Genomic DNA, 21,966 nt, shown 5'->3' with positions numbered 1-21,966 from the left:
GATTCCAGTGGGATGGCAGATTGGTGACATCAGGTCTGGCTTCAACTGGGTACATAGTTCCTGGATAGTGGCACGGTCAAACCTGTAGGTGATGATTAAATGTTGCTCCTACATTGTCAACAGGTCCACCAGCGGTCGGTACACCGGAGGATTCCACCATCTTCTCAATTGTCCCAGCTGACGGTGACTAGGAAGGACAACAGCGACCACAGAGTCAACTTTTTTCCAGGTATGTACCCACAGATACACAGAAGATGACACCAAACACAAAACCCTTCCTGTATGTGTGTTGAGTGTAGGTCTAGCTACGTGTGACGCAGAAGTAAATGAAGCCATGTGGGCCCCTGAAATGGCGGCTGCCTGACCTCTAAATTGGGACAATGGGATTGTGAGGTAACTGCGCTGACGTTGCACACCGCCGCGGCAATGCTGCATTGGTAACATTGGACCCTATGGGTCCCAGGAGCCAATGAAGAAGTACGCCAGCGGTGATGATACGCACCGAGCGGACATCACCGCAGCGGACGTCCCCGCTATTTTATATCTGTTCAATCACTAGATACCTGATCTTTGACAGGAGAGGACCTACACTGCAAGTGCTGCTGTGACCTCTGTCTGGAAGCAACGATGGCTGCTGCGTCTGGGGAAAGGGCCCCTGCCTTCACTGCTCAGGAGTTGGAAAAACTAGTAGACGGGGTCCTCCCCCAGTACACGCTACTCTACGGTCCTCCAGACCAACAGGTTAGTACACAGGGAGCACGTTGTATGGGCTGGGCCTGGGTAGAGAGGGCTGGTTGTAAGAGGGAAGGGGGCAGAGTTCAGGGAACATGAATGCATGTGAGTGAATGTGCCACATGGCTTGTGTAGGGAGGGGGACACTCACATCGACGGTGCAGTTGGTAATGACTTCTCTTCTTCCCTTGTGCATGTCATGTAGGTCAGCGCCCACCAGAAGAAGGACATTTGGCGTGCCATTGCCAAGGACGTACGGACCCTGGGGGTCCACCAGAGACGGGGCACCCACTGCCGGAAAAGATGGGAGGACATTCGCCGCTGGAGCAAGAAGACAGCGGAGGCTCAGCTGGGGATGGCCTCCCAATGTGGGAGGGATGCCCGTCCCACCATGACCCCCCTGATGTTCCGGATCCTGGCGGTGGCCTACCTTGAGTTGGTTGGGCACTTGAGGGCATCACAGCCGACACAAGGGGGTGAGTATAACCTCATTCTGGGTACTTGGCGCGCTGTTGAGGGCCTGGCTGAGGGAGGAGGGCTGTAGGTGTACCTAGGCCAGGCAGAAATATGTAGGATAGGCCCCTCCGTAATGCAGGGCATGTGGCACTCCACCCCACCTCAGTAGAGTAGTGGGCCAAGTACAGGTATAGATGCCCCTGTGGCATCCATGTGTGCAGATGTCCACCATAGGCATGTAGGCCAGATCTCTGGATTTGCTTCTGTAGAAGCCAAGAGCACGGCGTAGTGCAGGGGGCTGCTGTGTCTGTATTGTCCGCCAACTGTAGCGGTAAGCCATGGACTCAACCTGTCTTTCTTCTGTCGTCCCCTCCCCCTTTTTCTGCTCTCCCTGTTCTTTTGTGCATCAGCATCATCAGGCGGAGGTACAGTGGCACCGGGGCACGAGGGAGCTGCATCCCACATGGCCATGGAGTCCACACCATGGACTCAGAATGCACCAGTGGGACGGAGGGCGAGGGGAGCTACACGTCGGTCACCGGATCACCAACCAGAGACACGGACTCGTCCGCCGATGGGAGCTCCCTTGTGGTGGCGGCACCATCTGTGCCCCCCAATTCTATGGTACAGCCGCCACCTCCCCTACCAGCACCGCCCTCCCAGCAGCCCCACAGTGTTCGCCCCGTGCCCGCTCACCCAGGAAGGTGGGCATCAACTTCGCCCCAGGCACCTCAGACCCTGCCCCAGTCACCCCTGCTGCCCTCAGTGAGGAGGCCATTGACTGTTGGGCAGTCTACGATTGTGAAGGCCATCCAGGATGTAGAAAGGGAGTTGCAACACACTAATGCATTCCTGGAGGGCATTCATTCTGGTCAGGCTGCCCATCATCGAACCCTGCAATCTCTGGCCTCAGCACTGATGACAGCCATTGTCCCTGTCTCCAGCCTCCCCCTTCCAACTCCCTCCACCCAGACCCAATCCCCTGTACCCCAGCCTGTCCCAAGCACACCATCAGACAAGCATGCATACACCTCAACACACAAAAGTAGCTTAGGCAAACATAGGCACCACACAACCCACAGGCACACACACAAGCATCACCCACATGCAGACACAGCAACATCCACTGCCTCAACTGTGTCCCCCTCCACGTCGTCTCCCTCCTCCCTCCCAGTCTCGTCTACACTCTCACCTGCATGCACTACATCTACAGGCACCAGGACTCGCACCAGAACACCCAGCACCACACCCCGCTCACCTGCACTCACCACCTTCACTGCCATTTACACGTCCCCTGTGTCCTCTCCCAGTGTGTCTGTGACGCCACCTCCCAAAGTACACAAACACGGGCACCCACACACCCAACATCCATCCACCTCACGACAGCCTCCAGTACCTGCACCCAAAACACCTAAAGTGACACCTCCTACAACCACCTCCTCTTCCTCCACTCCCAGACCCCCTCCAGCTACCCATCCCAGTGTTCGTCAGAAACTGTCCCTCTGCAAAGTTGACCTTTTTGAACCCACCCCTCCAATTCATCAGTCCCGTCGTAGGGCCTCAGCCAAAAAGCCTCCAGTACCAGTGGTGCGTTTTACAGGTGTGTGGAGTGCACTGGCCACCAGGGCAGGCAGTGTGACACGGAGCCAAGGCACTGGCAGTCCACCCCCTGTAAAGGCTCTGAAGTTGGAAAGTGGCAGACGGGACCGGGTGAAGACTCCTGGAGGGAAAACAACTCACAGGGGTCCCAGGGGGATTGCAGAGTCAGCTGTGACTCCTCCAAAGGTGGGGAAGGGCCCGAAGAAGTCTGCACAGCCTGGTGTGAGCATCACAGAGGAGAAGGGCGGCATCCTTCCCCGCGGCCGGGATGCCACCGCCAGCACCGTCGTCACTGGTGAAGAGACCACCGCCAGAGTCATTGCCCAGGAGGGCACAACTATCGTCACTGGTCAGGAGACCACCGCCGGAGTCAGTGCCCAGGAGGGCACAACTATCGTCACTGGTCAGGAGACCACCGCCAGAGTCATTGCCCAGGAGGGCCCCGGCAGCCACAGCCCCGCTGGGCAATGAGGGACCGTCATGCCACACACAAATGCACAGGTCAGAGAGTGCCATGGCACAGCACCGCTGAACAGTCCTGACACCGCCATGGCAAAGCACCGCTGAACAGGGCATGCACCGCTGAACAGTCCTGAGACCGCCATGGCGAAGCACCGCTGAACAGTCCTGACACTGCCATGGCCAAGCACCGCTGAACAGGGCATGCACCGCTGAACAGTCCTGAGACCGCCATGGTGAAGCACCGCTGAACAGGGCAAGCACCGCTGAACAGGGCATGCACCGCTGAAGAAGGAAAAGACCGCCACATCAAGCGTCGTTATCCCATGTGCAGTCTGAGACAGTGACGGGACATGAACTATCAGGGGGAGACTAATCCAGTCTAGGCACCAGTCCCCCTCCAGAACCAGTGGAGAGATCCATCCACTTCCTCTGTCCTTCACAGGATGTAGTACTCTGGGCACCAGTCTCCCTCCAGAACCAGTGGAGTCTGTTATCTACTTGAGAGACTGTGGCTTTGCACTCCCCAGGATTGAACAGTGGGCAAACCAACCACTGTAGAGACTTGTGAGACTGTGGCTTTGCACTCCCCAGGATTGAACAGTTGGCAAACCAACCACTGTAGAGACTTGTGAGACTGTGGCTTTGCACTCCCCAGGATTGAACAGTGGACAAACCAACCACTGTAGAGACTTGTGAGACTGTGGCTTTACACTCCCCAGGATACATCAATGGGCATGAAGCCCCATCGTGGATGTGGCGTGGTGCTGTAATCCGGCTGAGGTGCCCCCCCTTCCCTTCCCCATGAGGTGCCTGTTGTTTTTCTCTCTGATGCCCCGGCAGTGTTCTCTCCGTTTGTGGACAGGTATCTTGTGTGGCCTCGCCAATGCATTTTTGGCCTGTCAGTGCACGGGCATTGAGATGTACATATCTGCACTACTTCTCGTAATGTATATACCTTTGTATGAGTTTATATATGTCTGTATATATTTGACGCATGTATTTTGATACATTACAATGTTTGCACTGATTTCGTTTTGTCCTTGCATTCTTCCGGGGGGGGTTGTGGGTTGTTACAGTGCTGTTTGGAAATGCATTGGTGGGTGTGTTGAAATATGCTAGGGTGGGGGTGGGGGTGGGGATGTTGCGTGTGTGTCCCCCTGACTTTTGCCGCCCCCTCCCCCTTTGTCGTAGGTTTTGCTCTTCGTAAATGAGTAGGAATACAAGGGCAGGTAGCATTTGTAATTCCGGCTCCATGGTGTCCTCCTTCTTCGTGGGATGTGTTCAGGTGAGCGTTTCCCCATTGCACAAACTGTTTCCGCCGTGTTTTTATTCACGGTGAATCCGCCCCGGAAAAGGTGGCGGATTGGCGGGTTGTGATACTATGGGCGGTACATTGTCTGCCGCCTGTCTGATGGCGGTGACTGCCGCGCTGCTTGTCTGTACCGCCGTGGCGGTCGGAGTGTTAAATTGGCTGTCTATGTTGGCAGTTTCCGCCACGGTCATGATTCCCTTTTTTTGTCTGCCGGCCTGTTTGCGGTATTACCACACCTTTAACACCGTCCGCCAGGGTTGTAATGACCCCCATAGTGTTTAGAGGTATTTCCTTTAGCTGACAGTAGGCCAATCCACACAAGTGAGGTACCATTTTTATCGGGATACTTCAGGAATGCTGTGTGGCTCCTCTCAGATTCCAGAACTTTCTGTCACTGAAATTTGAGGAAAAAGGTTTTTTGGGCCAAATTTTGAGATTTGCACAGCATTCTGGGTAACAGAACCTGGTGAGAGCCCCACAAGTCAACCCATCTATGATTACCCTAGATTTTAGTTTTCAAAAATGCACAGGTTTGGTAGGTTTCCATAGGTGCCGGCTGAGCTAGAGGCCAAAATCCACAGCTAGGCAATTTGCAAAAAATAGGTCAGTTTTCTTGGGGAAAATGTGATGTGTCCATGCTGCATTTCCTGTTGCGGGTATTAGGCCTACCCACACAAGTTAGGTACCATTTTCATCGGGTGACTTGGAGGAATGCTTAGTGGAAGAAAATATGTTCCCCCTCTTAGATTCCAGAACTTTCCATCACTGAAATGTGAAGTAAAAGTTTTTTTTATTTGCCAAATGTTGAGGTTTGCAAAGGATTCTGGGTAACAGAACCTGGTGAGAGCCCCACAAGTCACCCCATTCTGAATTCTCTGAGGTGTCTAGTTTTTATAAATGTCCAAGATTGGTAGGTTTTCCTAAGTGCCGGCTGAGCTAGAAGCCAAAATCCACAGCTAGGCACTTTTTATAAAACAGGTTAGTCTTCTTTGAGAAAACATGATGTGTCCATGTTGCATTTCCTGTTGCGGGTATTAGGCCTAACCACACAGATGAGGTACCATTTTCATCAGAGAACCTGGAGGAACATAGAATGGAAGAACAAGTGTTATTGCCCCTTGTCTTTCTCTAAATTTTTCCTTCCAAATGAAAGACAATGTGAAAAAAGATGTCTGTTTTTTAAATTCCCTGTAATTCTCATGCTAGTGTGGGGACCCTGGAATTCAGAGATGTGCAAATAACCACGGCTTCTCAACACCTTATCTAGTGCCCATTTTGGAAATACAAAGGTTTTCTTGACACCTATTTTTCAGTCTTTATATTTCACCTAATGAATTGCTGCATACCCGTTATACAATGAAAACCCATTGCAAGGTGCAGTTCATTTATTGGCTTTGGGTATCTAGGGTTCTTTATGAACCTACAAGCCCTATATATCACCGCAACTAGATGAGTCTAGTAGACTAAACGGTATATCGCTTTTGAAAATCTGACATGGCAGGTAAAAGTTACAGAGTAAAACGTGGAGAAAAATTGCAGTTTTTTCACCTTAATTTCAGTATTATTTTATTTCAGCTGTTATTTTCTGTTGGAAAACCTTGTAGGATCTACACAAATGACCCCTGCTGAATTTCGAATGTTGACTACTTTTTAAGAAATGTTTAGTTTTGCGGGATCCAGCACTGATTTTACACCCATTTCTGTCATTATCTGGAAGGAGGCTAAAAGTACAACATATAGTAAAAATGGGGTACGTCCCAGTAAAATGCCAAAATTGTATTGTAAAATGTGATTTCTGATTCAATTCTGCCTGTTCCTGAAGGGTGGGAAGATGGTAATTTTAGCACCGCAAATCCTTTGTTGATGCCATTTTCAGGGAAGAAAACACAAGCTTTCTTCTGAAGGCCTTTTTTCGATTTCTTTTTTTTACAACAACATTTTGGATGTATTTTGGCAAATTTCTTGGTCTTCTCCAGGGGAACCCACAAAATTTGGGTACCTAGAGAATCCCCAGGATGTTGGCAAAAAAGGACGCAAATTTGGCGTGGGTAGCTTATGTGGACAAAACGTTATGACAGCCTAAGCGCAAACTGCTCCAAATAGCCAAAAAACAGGCCTGGCACCTGAGGGGGAAAAAGCCAGGCAGCGAAGGGGTTAAATAAACATAACTTTTTTTTTACTTGCTTCTATAAATTGAGAAAAAATCCAAAATATTAGTTATCATGTAAAGTATTTATTTTTATATATAACTATAAACACATACATACTGTATATACAGTATATATATATATATATATATATGTGTGTGTGTGTGAGTTTCTTTTACAGATATTATTATTATTATTTACATTTATTTACATTAATGTAATCTATAAACATATTTAAGAGTTACTATTTTAAACTACATATATATAGCTTACAAAATTATATTGTATGTTTTTTAATGCTATGAGTGTAAAACAATATTTTTTTCAATGTTTTTGTTCTTACCAATAAAGTATAGTAAAACAATATTTTTGTAATCAATATTTTTGACACAGTATTTTTGTTTCACAATATTGTTGGTTCTGATATTATGTCAGTGATCACTATAAGACTGGATTAATAAAAAGATAGAATCAACAAGCATGTCATCAATGTGGACATGAATTTCAGATGTTGGGAATATGTAAACAAAGCAAATGGTAAACTAGCAGTTTGATGAAAGACGTGTGGGTACCGAAAGACGGGAAGCATGATTTAGATGGAAGACTGAGGCAACATAACATCAGTATCATGGATCTTGCGGAATCAAACACTGCACTCAGTATAGAGTAATTTGTCGATGGACCCAGATTTCTGTTAGCAAAATGATAGCCCTTCCCAGATTCCTTTGCCTATTAAATAATTTACAAGTGACTTTATTACTGGAGATTTTCTGTCAGCCTAAAAAACACATCGGGGGTTATTCTAACTTTGGAGGAGGTGTTAATCCGTCCCAAAAGTGACGGAAAAGTGACGGATTTACCACCAGCCGTATTACGAGTCCATTATATCCTATGGAACTCGTAATACGGCTGGTGGTATATCCGTCACTTTACCGTCACTTTTGGGACGGATTAACACTCCTCCAAAGTTAGAATAACCCCCATCATTTGTTAAAGCTGGTATTTGAGGTGCCCAAGCCTGTATTAGATGGGAAGTTTTCACAATGCCTGTAGAGGAGGGAGCCTTGCGGTTCTGACCCTTGTGTTTATTGGAGACACACTTACAAATTATGACATTTTGGTTGAATCCATCCAAACATTGTAAACATCTTTTTAACCTGTTTGCTTGAAATGTCCTTAGAAAAGACCCACGAGGAATATAAACATAGTGGATACCGTGGAATCTCCTTTCTTTAAGTAGTCAGAATTATCAAACACAGCTTGACTGGGGCTTCTCTACTCTTCTCTAAAGCTCCTGAAATGCTTATTATAACGAGACAATTCAGATATAGGGCAGTCTTCAGATTTGTAACATATAGGAGACCTTTTTCCAGCAGGCATATTCTTAAGTCTGGATGGTTAACTGTCTTATGGCTGTAATATATCTTTATCTATTTTATTCTTTATTATTACATTTGTCTTGATACCAAAGAAGCATGGTCAATATAACTGCAATCTCCTGGGGAACTTTCTTTATTTACAAAACTGTACCAATACACTAAGATGGGGTAAACTGTCGCCTTCCTTTATGGCAGAGGATGAGGGACTGTTCAAAGCCAAGAACCAACTTGAGGTGGATTTGGGGCAGCCACATTCTGACAAGCACTTGTTCTGCTGCCCCAATGTGTGGAGTATACCAATGACTTACAGGCACAAATGTATTCATTTTTAATGTCTGCATAGGCTGCAAATCACTCCAGAATATATTACTTGATTCACAAATAATAGCTCTATAATTTGCAAAAAAAGCAGCACAACGAACATAGGATTCATTCATTTGGCTTCGCAATATTGTCCTGTACCGACATACTGCAGCAGGTATTCGGCATCGCACAGATGATGATCGTCTTTTAGATGCCTTACTATCAGTTACCCTGGGATACAGTGATTCCTTGTAATTCAAGGAAATTGGCACCAATGACATTAATGCTGGCTAAATGGTGGGTGGTAATGCAGTGGATGAGCATGATTTTACTGAAATGCACACCATGGATAAGCGATTAGTATATGTTAATTATATGATGGAGAATAAGTGAGCTATGTCCTATCTCACTTCCAGACCCTGAAATGTCTGGGTGCAGATGCATGTATATCCGTTGGGGTAGAGGGACTGACCACAAACTGAAATGGAATTTAACACATTAGATTCTGATGGCTCAATTTATCGAATGGCATGTGGAATTGATTGGTGAAGTGGACTGTTTTTATTTTGAATGTACTATATTTTAAATGAAGTTTTTTGTTTTTGTATGACATGGTAGTCTCCAGTAGAAGTGACTCTAAACAGTCTGGTCTGGTGGCTGATTTTTATTTTTAAAGTCAAGAAAATAAGGAAGAATTATTTTTAATACTGTTTTCCTCTGTTTGTAGCTTCCAGGTGAGGTCTTACAGGGAGGTGCTTGTTGTGGCTTTTGCTGTCCATGAAATAAATGGTGATCCTAAAATATTACCCAATGTCACCCTGGGCTTCAGGATCCATGACTCCTGCCTGTCACAAGCTTTGGCTGTGGCAAACACCTTCTCACTGTTATCCGGAAGAGAGGTACTGGTGCCAAACTTCCACTGCAATGCAAATGCCCTTCTACCAGGCGCTGTGGGGGAAGCCTTTGAATCCATCACCATCAATATGGCCACCATCCTTGGAGTCTACAAAGTCCCTCAGGTAAAGGTTAGACAGGAAGTGATTTAGTATATGTTTTCTACCATCTACCGCACAATTACAGTTAAGGCAACAATGGAAGGTTGACGAATACTGAAGGAACAATAAGATTTTGTTTTGGTCCCATTGTTGGGTAGAGAAGTAGATGAACTGGTCAATTGTGTGTGCCTCTCTTATCAATTTGGAGAGTAAAATTTGATTAGATGAAGACAACTGCTGGTAAAATAAATTTAAAATGAGAAATATGAACTTAATGTATATGAAATTAGGGAAGGCTTTTGGTTAAAGCTGGTCAAAAATGTTTTTATCAGGATGTAATTATAAGTAATTGAGAGAATGTGTTTAAATAAAAGAACAAGTAAAACAAGAGTTAACAATTTGATAGCTAGTTTAGAAAATTGATTAGAATGTAATTATGGGGAAAAATAATCCTAGCACCACACACATTACAGAGTTACTAGCCGCAATATAAATGTATTCAGTTTACATGTATTCCCAGTAAATTATACCTATATGTGATCAATCTAGTAAATAATAGTTAAATTGATAACACTTTTCACTTTCTTGAACTGCCTTAGGTTTACAATTTCTCACAAATCTGAGGCAGTGTCAAAAAACAATGGGTGCTGCATGGGTGCGCCCACAGCCACAGCCATTGTACACTGCTTAGCCCCAGAAAAAAACATTGGGGGAGCCCATATTTACAAGTCAGCATTAAGCCAGAAAAAGTGGCTTAAGGCCACCTTGTAGATATGGTGCACTGCACAGTCTCACCAGAGTGTTGCAAAAAGTGCTGCTCTGGTGGCAGTAGGGTCTCGTATTGAGGCCCCATATTTAGTGCAGCCTGTAATGTGCCCAATTCACAACCATCACTGCTCCATCACTGTCCTCACAGCTACCCCACACTGGCTCCCCAGTTTCTCCACTCTCCAGAGCAGTAACATCTGAACTACAACTTTCAAGTAGGCCACCTGGCTGACCAAAGTCTCTGCTTCCACACAAACTCCACTTGCATGGAGCGTCTCAACGTCTCCATATCTCTGCTGCATGTCTGCTATTAAGCACAAGCACGACATCAGTGGCAGTAAATGAGGGAGATAGGTAATTCCATCATGAATGCCCCAAGGGTCTACACATGCATGCCTACAATGGTAATTATAGAGGAGTGCATAGTGTTAAGGGGAAGGTAAGAGCGGCTGTATTTTAAATTCCATGTCCTAGATATGAAAACAAACCAAGTGTGATATATTACAACATATCTAAAAGCCACATGTCATAAAAATCACTAGCAACCAACTGATATCTAAGAGGTACCTGTCACAAAATGTCGCTATCATATTTGCTTCTAAGACAGGCAGCCAAAACATCAGGAAAAAAGCTTCTGACTTCACAGACACCTCACATTGATGGAGTGCCAGCAGTGTCTGCTGTGACATGGGTATTCCATGAAGAGGGTGGAAAGTGTATCATGAATTGGAAGCATGTTAAGTATAGAAGTGGTAAATATGTTAGGATAAGTAGTAAATCTTTTCAGCATTGGTTATTTGATCACTCTTGCTTAGAACTTTAATTGTAGTAATGTTCTGTCATCTACATGCTTATCTAGACAGGAGGTTTGCCTCAATTTATGGCTCTTGGTAAAGCAACACTGGCTTCTATTTAGTCCACTTTAGAAAGATTTCCACTTCAATGTGAATATAATGGTGAGGGATGAGACATTTGTTGAATGAATGCAGTTTGCTTATATACTCATAGAATGCCCCGGCACGCAACGTATGAACAGAGGGAAGCTGTAACAGCTGGGCCTGCTAACTCAAGCTTAAACAAAAAATGTCTTGAGTTCTTTCCTAAATTTCATCAGAGAGTAAGTTGTACGGACATACATAAGCAATTGGTTCCATGCCTAAGCAACCAGTACCAAGAAGGAAGAATCTCCACAATGCTGTTTGTTAAAGCTGTAGACCATCAATGAACCCTTAGTACTAGAGTGAATAGGACAAGCCAGACAGCATTCCAACATCCTATCATTCAGAAATGTTGGTCCCTGCTTGTGAAGCCCCTGATGTGCCAGTGTCAGTGTCTTAAACATAATGCGTTGCCGCACCAGTAGTCAGTGTAATTTTTCTCAAATCAGGGAATTTTAAACAATAGACAAACCACCATATTCTGTATCACCTGAAGTCAGTTCAACAAGTAATCAGGCATCCCCAGACATAGGATATTGGAACAGTCAAGTCTAGAGAGAATTAGTGCTCTCACCAATGTCACCTGTGCTTCCTGTGGGATAGAGTGTAAAAATTGCTTCGACATATGCATGATCCAGCAGCAAGACTTCACTACTGCTGATACTGAGCCTCAAATGAGAGCTAAGTGTCAAAAAGAACCCCTTTTTTCCTGGCCACCAGCTTGGGGGAAGGGGCATGGCCACCTCAGGCCAGGCTCCTATCCTTCCAGGAGATGGATCACAACCAAGTAATTCAACCTCAATCTTATCTGGATTGCACTGAAGTTTATTAACTTTCGACCAATCCAGCACCGCCATCATACAGCCTAAAACAGCTTCTTTAGCCTTGGCTGAGTGTCTATCATACATGAGCAGAAGTTGAGTGTCATCCGCATACAGGATGGCTCTGATATCAAAGAATCCCACCAATACCACCAGGGGAGACATATAGATATAAAAAAAAGTGATACTGAGGGAAGAGTCCTGTGGCACTCCCCATCTCAGGTCCTTAACCTCAGAAGCAAATGGCTTCATCCAAACTACCTGCTCCCAATAAGCCAAAAAAGACCTCAGTCAATCATAAACCATGCCAGTCGCCCCCAGGTGCTCAAGCAGCCTGGGCAGCAGGATGTCGTGGTCATCCGTATTGAATATGGCCGGCAGGTCCAATTCACAATGGCAGCATTAAATCCAGAGTCCAAACTAAATCTGATGAACTATGAGATCTCATGTAAAGCTGCCTCGATAGTGTGCCTGGCTCTAAACCATGATTGTGAGGTGTAGATCACGTTGTTATGTTCTAGGAAAGTGGTAAACTGTTGCTTCATCAGCCTTTCCAGTATCCTAGCTGCCACTGGCAGTAGGATCATGTATGCTAATACGTAAATTTGTAATCCTTGACTTTCTTTTAGACACAAAAATGCCCTTACTTCCTCAAATGACTTCCACTTAAACAACATTTCGGGTTCAGATTATGGAGATGGGATTTCTGTTTTATCAATATTCAGAGATACCAAATTATTTCTGCATTGTTTCATGGTACCAGGCATGATAGAGGAAGCATTTCTAATTTAGCAGTTAAGTTACAGAGATCTCTTTGCAGAGGCACCCCCAACTTGAAGGAGCCTGGCCTTTATCAGGGAGCCAGGCCTGAAACCAGGTTGCAGCACAAGCTGCCACAGCCTTTGGGGCTAAAGTGCTTCCGGGATCGGTACTACCAAGTAGGGTGGGCCATGCCCCCTAACAGGTGGCATATGGCAACGAGCAGGTCTCTTTGGTTCTTGCTAACCACCTTAGGAGAATGCACTGCATGGGAGGTCTTCCTCACTCCCCCCACTCCCTGATTGCCAAAGCCATGTCTGGCCTTAAGATGAAGCACCATCCTACTAGGTTCCGGATTTAAGAATCTGGGAGGCATTCCTGAGGGATTTTAATGGTAAATGAGTGTGACCCCGCCCAGCCAAGGCCAATGTGGAGATAGGTTTGTTTATGGATTCAGTGGACAATGAGGGTTTTGGTGCCATTCTGGGTACCTCATGGTATGTTCAACTGTGGCCAAAGGAGGAAGTGGAGACTGGGTTGGTGGTGAACATTTGTTACCTTGAACTTTTTCCCATTTTGGTGGCCCTCACAATTTGGCCAGAGCAACTCTGCAATAAGTCAGTAATATTTTGATTCGATAACATGACTGTGGTAGAATAAATTGATCAGCAAGCAGCCAAGTGCAAGATGATCCTCAGACAGCTGAAAGAGATTATACATCTGTGTTTAAAGTTGAATGTTATTTTTAAATCCAAACACATGCCTGGTGTATTGAACAATGCAGCAAATGTTTTGTCATGTTTGAAGATACAGGCCTTCAAGTACCACCACCCAGGAGCAACAAAGTTCCATACTCCATTCCCAGAGCAACTGTGGTGGCTTGGTGCCCCAGTTTCCCAGACCTCATGGCTGACAGTTTAACACCCAGGATAAGGCATGCCTATGAGGCGCATATTGCACATACTGCAAGTTTCTGGATCATGCTGGGTCAGAGCTGGTCCTCACCCAAGGCAGTAATAGCATTTCTGTGGCCCTTAAGACAGGAGGGGCAAAACATCAATCTTTGCAAAGATGCTGGGATAGACAGATGGGACAAAACCTTTCCAGATTCAAAGAGCACTGAATGGTTGGCAGTCATTGGAGGGAGGTAAGTCAGACACTAGGCGTCCAATTAGCACAATAAAGCTGGGTGCTATCATTGCCACCTTGTTTAGCATTCACAGATCACAGGAAGAGGTCTGACTTTTGAGGGAAGCCCTTACACTTGCATTTTCTTAGGCATTGAGGGTATGGAAACCTGTGGTCAAAAATAAAGAAGACATGAGTGGTAATCTGCAGTGGGCAGATATTCAGTGGTCAAATGGCTCCCTGGTGATCACTATTACCCGTTCTAAGACCAGCCAGATGGCTAGAGGCGGCCACATTCTACGACTTAGGGCCCCGGGGACGGAGTGCTATCCCCAAGGGACTTTGGAAGCATTTTTGGCCCACTGACGACAAGGGACTGCTTGTCCCCTTTTGATTCAAAAGGATGAGACACCACTCATGAGGTTTCAGTTCTGCAGAGTGCTTAGTGTGCCCTGAGTGTGGCAGGGTTGAACCCTACTGAATACGGCTTGCATTAATTTAGGACTCGGGCTGCACTGCTTCTGCAGGGGTGACGGTTCTGGGGACAGAAGTCGAAAACACTGTCAGGTGGAGATCTGACTGCTACAAATGCTACGTAGCATCAAACCTTTGTAGGCTTCTGCCACTAACTTTCAATACCTTTTTTGTATTCTCCTGTTGATGCAGTTGGAAGACATAAAAAGTTGAAGTTGGTGCAGGCTACCGTGTCACCTCCTGTCTACATATGATCGGGGAGTGTTACAGAGGTGCTGATGTTGGACCACTCTCATGTGAGGTGTGCAAAGGCTTTCTATTCCATAGGTGGTTATGCAACAAGGGCAAAAGTAGCGGGATATCGGCTGACATTCTGTGGCCACCGAGGGCTGTGCTTGACCTATTTGAGGACTGCATTAAATACAATCTTGCTCCGGGGGTTCATGCTTACAGGGGCTGTAATTTTGCATCTTGGAGGTAAGGATTTGACAGGCCTAGGAAAGAAGGACTTATTTGAGCTGGTTATTGCCAAGATTCACTGGCTCTCAAAAATGTTTCCCAAGACCGTGATCGAATGGTCAAACATTGTTCTGTGGTTAATTTAGAGAGATGGTAAGTTGGTTAGAAACCTCAATGACTGCTAAATGCTTGAGCAGTAATATTGATAAGTTATTTCAGATGAATTGGTTCACATAAATACCGCACAGTTGCATCAGTGGTGAATGATTTTTCTTGCAAGATGGGGTCCACTTGTCTAAGGAAGGTAATAAAATGTTTATTGAGAATTTATTGGCATGGTTAGTTCATCATCCACTGTATGTTGCGGGGGCCAGATAGTAGGTGAACTATGCTGGCCTGTGGCGAGTGAAGTCATGATTGATGGGGGTGTTTTGTCTCCGTGCATGACATATTTTTATACCAAAATAACAGCAGCATCACTGGGCTCTCCAATGGGTGCTGACAGCAAGTCGAAAGGAGGTTACAGTGGCACAGGGAGTTAGGGGTGGTCACTGACACACAGTCCTTACCTGGCAACAACCCACGCAGGCCCTTGGGGGATGCTAAATGTGGGTGTAGGGGGTGTCTGAGGAAGGTATCTTATGGCCAGCCATGCACCCTGCACAGGGACTCCGATATGAATGGGTGTTTAGTAGGGCCCTCCCTTAAGGAGGGACCCATCCATGTCCTTTTACGGATGAGGGGTTTTAAGAAGAATAGTCCTGAAACCAGTCATGATCTCTGTTGTAAAGTTTGTGTTTTTTGATGGATGCACAGGAAAAATAGAGGGCCTGAATTAGATCTTGGAGGACAAGTTACTCCATCATAACAGTGAAGGATATCCCACCCACCGAAATCTAAATCCCATAAGATATAATGGAATTTATATTTCAGGGGACAGGATATCTGTTACCGTTGTGACAGAGTAACTCATTCGCCAAGATCTAAAGCAGGTCTTAGTTATGGTTAGGTAACTCCCATGTACTAGTGTCTCTGTTAAGGCTGTAAACAAGATGTACAATTGTGGGTTACTGTGCATAAAGCGAAAAAATTGTTCTTCGTATATGTGTAAATTAATACGGCTGGGGGTCTTACAACCCCTGTTGTGAGGTTATGTTAGCGCTTTGCATTGGTACATTTATTTTAGCTCCAGGCCTGTGCCCCTTTACTCATGTCATTTAATTTATTCCTTTTTATTAATTTAGTAAAAGCTTAATTTTAGTGGTGATGTTTTATTATTCTTATCAGCTGCCCTTTGATGCAGAATTTGTTAATAGTTATTTTGCACAATATAATATCTTGTGCTCACTTAAGGATGTACAAGACTCTACACGATTGTTTACCGAGTATTGCAGGTCCAACAGTACAATGTCTACTCTACAGAGAAAAGTTGCTTTCTCAGAACAACACCACAGTTTGTTATAAAACAACAACCTGCCACAAACGAGGTTGCAAGGGAACATCCCAGCCTGACATTTCATGATGTACCATGTTTTCGCAGCAGTTGGCCTTGTCACTCCAACCACCTGGGAGGATTGCCAGCAGACCAGCAGGCAACCCCGTGCTTATTATTCAGATATGGGGATGGGTCTAATTTGCAGAGACTACAACGGGTAGATTAGGGCTAACACTGCTATCGCTCTCATGTAGATTGTTAGTAGTGCAGGTAGGGATTTTAGATTCACTAGTGTGACAGGATGTTGGGATTTTTTATCTGTTTCATATTTCTTGTCACAATGATAATAGTGTTGTGTTTCATTTTCCAAATAATCGCTATTCATGCCTCTTTAAGTAGAACAAAGTTTCTTCAATAAATGGATTAAACCAAACCCTGCTTCTATATGTCTTTGCATGTATGAGAAGTCACAGTGTGCCATGCGTCAGGCTGCCACAAATCACCTTTACTTCTAGGTTTTGGTGAGGTGCTGCTAGCTAGCCAAAAGGGTTAAGCCGACCATGACCAGACGGTGTGGGATAATGCTCAGTTCCCCACACACAGTGATGCTGCCACCTGAAACAAGCAGTCTCGTCCCTATGATGAGAGTCCTATGACACCACTAACCCAAAGAACAGTCATTGACATGAGTGTGTTGGAGTAGGTGGGGCTTTGGAAGCTTTTTCAGAGCACATGAGTGACTACCTGGACATATGTATGGTGCATGGTAATTTCTTTTGGTTAAGTTCACTAATATCCTTCTGTTTGTCTGGCCTTTGTGCTCAGGATGAGAAATGTCTGTTATTTGGTTAGTGTTCACAAAAGAGTACAACATTTAGGATGCACCAATTATTGAAACTGATAATATCTCACAATGAAATGGTCTGAATTTATAATGTGTGACACTTATCTTACTTTCCATATCTGTTCAAAAATTTGGAGAAAAAATGCATATTTATATGCGTTCTGAACTAAAAATTAAAATAACCTGTATTTGCCAAACGTTTGTCAGAACATTAAAGTCAGCAGATTTGAACCTCTAATATGGCATGAAGGGAATGTTACATACCAAGACACATTTAATTGAGGCCCTAGTGGAGAGAAAAAGTAACGTCTGGTAACAATTTCATAATACATGCTTTGATTTTACCTTCAGTGAAATCCATTGTTGTTCCCACGCCAAGTATAATAAATCACAATGAACAACATTTATAAAGTGAAGTACTCTTAATGTATTTGTCCTTTCTTTGTAGATCAGTTATGGATCAACTGGCCCCATTCTCAGCAATAAACAGCTCTTCCCATCTTTCTTCCGAACAGTTCCAAGTGACTTTTTCGAAGTGATTGCCATTACCAGCTTACTCAAATATTTTGGCTGGACTTGGGTAGGAATTTTAGCCTCTGACAATGACTATGGCATATTTGGGAGTGAACTGCTCAAAGACAAGATCATCAAGACTGAGGGATGTGTTGCCTTCATAGAAAGGGTTTCAGATCATCCATCTAAAGAAAGAGTGCATAGAATTGCTGAACTGATTGGAAAATCATCAGCTAATGTCATTGTTGTCTATTCCCATGTAAGAGTTATGGTACCAATATTTGAGATGGTTTTACAGCTCAAGATCAGAGGAAAGGTCTGGCTGGGTGCCACCAGCTTCATTATCACCAGAGATCTGTTTACTAAGGAGACTTGGAAGTCACTAAATGGTACAATTGCATTTGCACTTCATGTTGCTGACATTCCCGGATTCAAAGAGTTTGTTTATCACTTGAACCCTGCTACGTCTCCAGATGACATCTTTATTGGACTTTTTTGGGAGAAGGCATTCAACTGCAAATGGCATGGAACAAACACCAGCCAAGTACAAGCCAATGGAAAAAATAATAATGCCACACTTTGTACTGGAAAAGAAGATGTAACTTCCCTCGACCCTGTGCTGTTTGATTTGGACAATCTCAGGTACACCTACAATGCATACCTGGCTGTCCTATCATTTGCACATGCTTTGCATGATCTGATCTTAAATACCTCTTGGGACCGTAACTTCACCAATCCATCTAGCCATGGCTTCAACACGATTCAACCACAGCAGGTATCAACACCACAATATTTTCTAATTCAGAGTTTCTCTTGTTGTTATAAGAGACTGGGCGTAGGACTGTTGGATATTAATCTCTCTATAGTCATTTGCCTACTATTCTTTTCTTCCAATGTTTATATGGATCTACTGGGGAATCCTTGTAATGCACATTCCTTATGACACTTTTACTTGCTTTTTGATGTGTAACTTTATCTTCTTTTCAGTCAGCCACTTATTACCACTACTTCAGTATTATAAAACGCAGAGAAAGGCCGAAGTTTTAGTTTATTTTAAATTGTCAGTGCTAGTGTATACAAATGAAGAAAATGCAATGATGCCCCAAACATAGAAACTGCAGGAAACATTCATAAATATCACTGAGATCATATTCATTGTATTGCAGACCCTTTATACCCACCTGTTGGACCCACTCCTCTCTGCAGCGTCACCATCACATATTTTGGCCGTCATTATGATCTTGGCGGTAAGTACTGAATACCGCCGTGCTCACTACCGCCAGCATACCACCGTGGAGGAGGACATCTGTCCGCCACAGTATGACAAATACATACAAAATCCACAGAAAACAGCCACAACCACAAATCCGCCAGTCCCACTGAACTTGATAAACTGTTGGTACTACCACCCATAACGTCATGCCATCAACACTACTTCTTCCAAATAATGACCCACCAATCACCACAGTGGACATTCAATGACGGTAAACCATTAGCGGTGAACACCGCTGTGGTGGATAAGGCCACCCAAAAACAAAACAAGACAACATTGGCCAGAACAAAAAAAAACACACCTGACAAAATTACACACATCCCACACCCCACCAACAGCACTATAAAACACACCCACATCGGCCACAATCCTCCTGCTAACACAAAAAGACTGCAATAGCTAGCCATGCAAATCACAGAGACAACTACACACACCCATTCATCGCCACGCACAACACATACTTCCATGTCCCCACAAAGGTACCCCTGTTTCACTGATGAGGAGTTGTGGGTCATGCTTGAGGAAAGAGTTAGGATAGAGCCAAAGCTGTTTGGAGCACAGATCCATCAGATCTCTATTGACAGGAATTTGGTAATATGGCGAATCGTTGAGTGGGTGAACGCCGTGGGACAGCATCTATGAACAAGGGACAACATCAGGAAGAGGTGGAACGACCTATGGAGGAAGGTACGTTCTATAGCAGCAAGGCACCAGCTCGTTATCCAGAAGGCTGGCGGTGGGCCCCTACCTCATCCCCCACAGCTGACAGCATGAGAGGAGCAAGACTTGGCAATCCTGCATCCTAAGGGACTCACTGGATTTGCCGGAGGACTGGACACTTGTGAGTCAATATTTACTACCTATTCCCCCATACCTGCATGCCACCATCACCCCTCACCCTGACAACCATCACTCCACTCTATCATACACAATGCACACACCACAATTAACTAACCTAAATGCTAAGCCCTGCATGCCATACCCACTGCATGCACATCCCCTCCAGCCCTGCATGTACACCTACCACCAATGCATGCACAGCATGGAGAACTAACAATCCCACAATACCTCACCATACACAAACAAAGGTGGCAGGGCAACAGCAACAACATAGGGGTAACTAGGGCTACAGAATTTGTCACTCACATGTAGCATAATACACCACTTACATCCCCAAAGGTGCCCCAGCCAATGTCAGCGGCGAAGAGGTACCACGGCTACCCAGTGCCCCACCAGAAGATGCCCCCAGTGATGACACATCCAGTTATGACAGAAACTCTGGAGTTCTGGATCTGGATGAACTCCCTGGCCCATCAGGGACCTCTGGTCAGTTGGCTACCCCAGCTCACACCCAGTCCACCACAGAGCCTCCCCCCTCTGTATCCAACACCACAGCAGCCACCCAATGTCCCCACACCTCTGTCCCCAGGAGACGTCAATCAGCAGTCTGCCCACCTGTACACGGACCCCAGTCCACACTTCACAGGCAAGACAATCAAGATCCAGTGGGCACACCTTTCAGGGGAAATAGGTACAGGGGGCCAGGGACACACAGAGGACAGCTGTGCACCAAGGGGAGGACAGGCTCAGGGAATCAACTGTGCAGGAGGCATTATCGTGGGGGCTAACCAACAATCCCAGGACAAGATGGGTTAGGTGATAGACATCATGCAGGAGAACCAGCGGCTGCAGGAGGAACACCACTCAAGAAAGAATTGGAGACCCTGAACACCACTGTGGTCTCCATAGCAGGGGTGCTCGGTGTTTTGGCCAACATCAGAAGGGAGTAGACATCCCACCAGTGGGCCCCTTCCACTAGCCAGTCAACTGACTAGCCCTCTACATCTGCTGCAGCTAGTGGGCAGGAGGCCCTGCCACAGGACCCACAGGCCACCAGCACCCCTGCCCCTGCAGAAGGTGAATCACCCCGCAAACATTCACTGCAACCAAGACAGACACCAGAGACAGTTGCCAAGACCAAGACCACCGCCAGTAAATGAGCCCCTTCTGAATGTCCCCCTTGTGTTCCACTGTGTCACCTTGTCAACTTTGAACTGTCATTGCTCCCCTCTCTATGGCCCCTTGGACACTGGACCTGTGCTACAAACAGACTGGACCACTACCCTGGACCATTCTCAACCATCACCTCACTTTATTGCACATCCCGTTGTGGAATAATTTTCAATAAACACTCTTGGACACAACTTGAGTAATAGTGCTTTCTCTACATGTAATGTACAATGTAATGAATTGCATGATCCTGTGTAAATGTCCAGTAACATATTGATCCATCCAACAAATGTGTCTCAGCAGTCTGTACACATCACAGCAGTACATTGTTAGAACAATAACAACATCTGCAATAAGGAAAGGCATAGGTGACAGTCAGTTGGGATGCGAAGGGAATGACTAGCATCATGCTGCAGTCACACAGTACAACACTAAAATGTAGAAATGTTTAGCTCAACAGTCTTACCTGAGTGTCATTGGAAGTACTGCTGGATCAAATGTGGCCTGTTGTCCACATCCTCCTCCTCTTTCTGCTCCTCTCTGTCCTCAGTGTCCACTGCTGCCACATCTGCAATGTCACCCCCCTCTTCCTGTACATGCTGTCTGAGGGACAAATTGTGCAACATGCAGCACACAACAACAATTCTGCAGACTTTCTCAGGGGAGTAGCAGAGGGACCCACCTGTCAGAAGAAGACACCTGAACCTAGCCTTCAGGAGACCGAAGTTCCTTTCTACAGTCCTCCTGGTACACCCAAGAGCATCATTGTACCTATTTTCAGCCCCTGTTCTTGGATTCCTAATAGGGGTCATGAGCCAGGACAGGTTTGGGTAGCCGGAATCACCTGCAAGAAGTAAGGGACACACATTAGCCCTGCACAATGGCATTGGCCATGACTCCTTAAGCCACACTCTGTGCCTCTGTAGTTGTGCCATCAGCTCTTCAACACTGCTATTCCTCAGGACAAAGGCATCATGCACCGACCCTGGATACTTGGCAGAGACGTGGGAGATGTACTGGTCAGCCAGGCACACCATCTGGACATTGAGTGAGTGGAAACTCTTCTGATTCCTGTACACTTGTTCATTGGCCCTAGAGGGGACTAAGGCAATATGGGGCCCTTCGATGGCCCCAATAACATGAGGTATATGTCCCATTG

The sequence above is a fragment of the Pleurodeles waltl genome, chromosome 6 (assembly GCF_031143425.1).
Source record: "Pleurodeles waltl isolate 20211129_DDA chromosome 6, aPleWal1.hap1.20221129, whole genome shotgun sequence".
Taxonomy (NCBI): Eukaryota; Metazoa; Chordata; class Amphibia; order Caudata; family Salamandridae; genus Pleurodeles; species Pleurodeles waltl.
The sequence above is the reverse complement of the archived record's forward strand: the minus strand, read 5'-3'. Positions refer to the sequence as shown.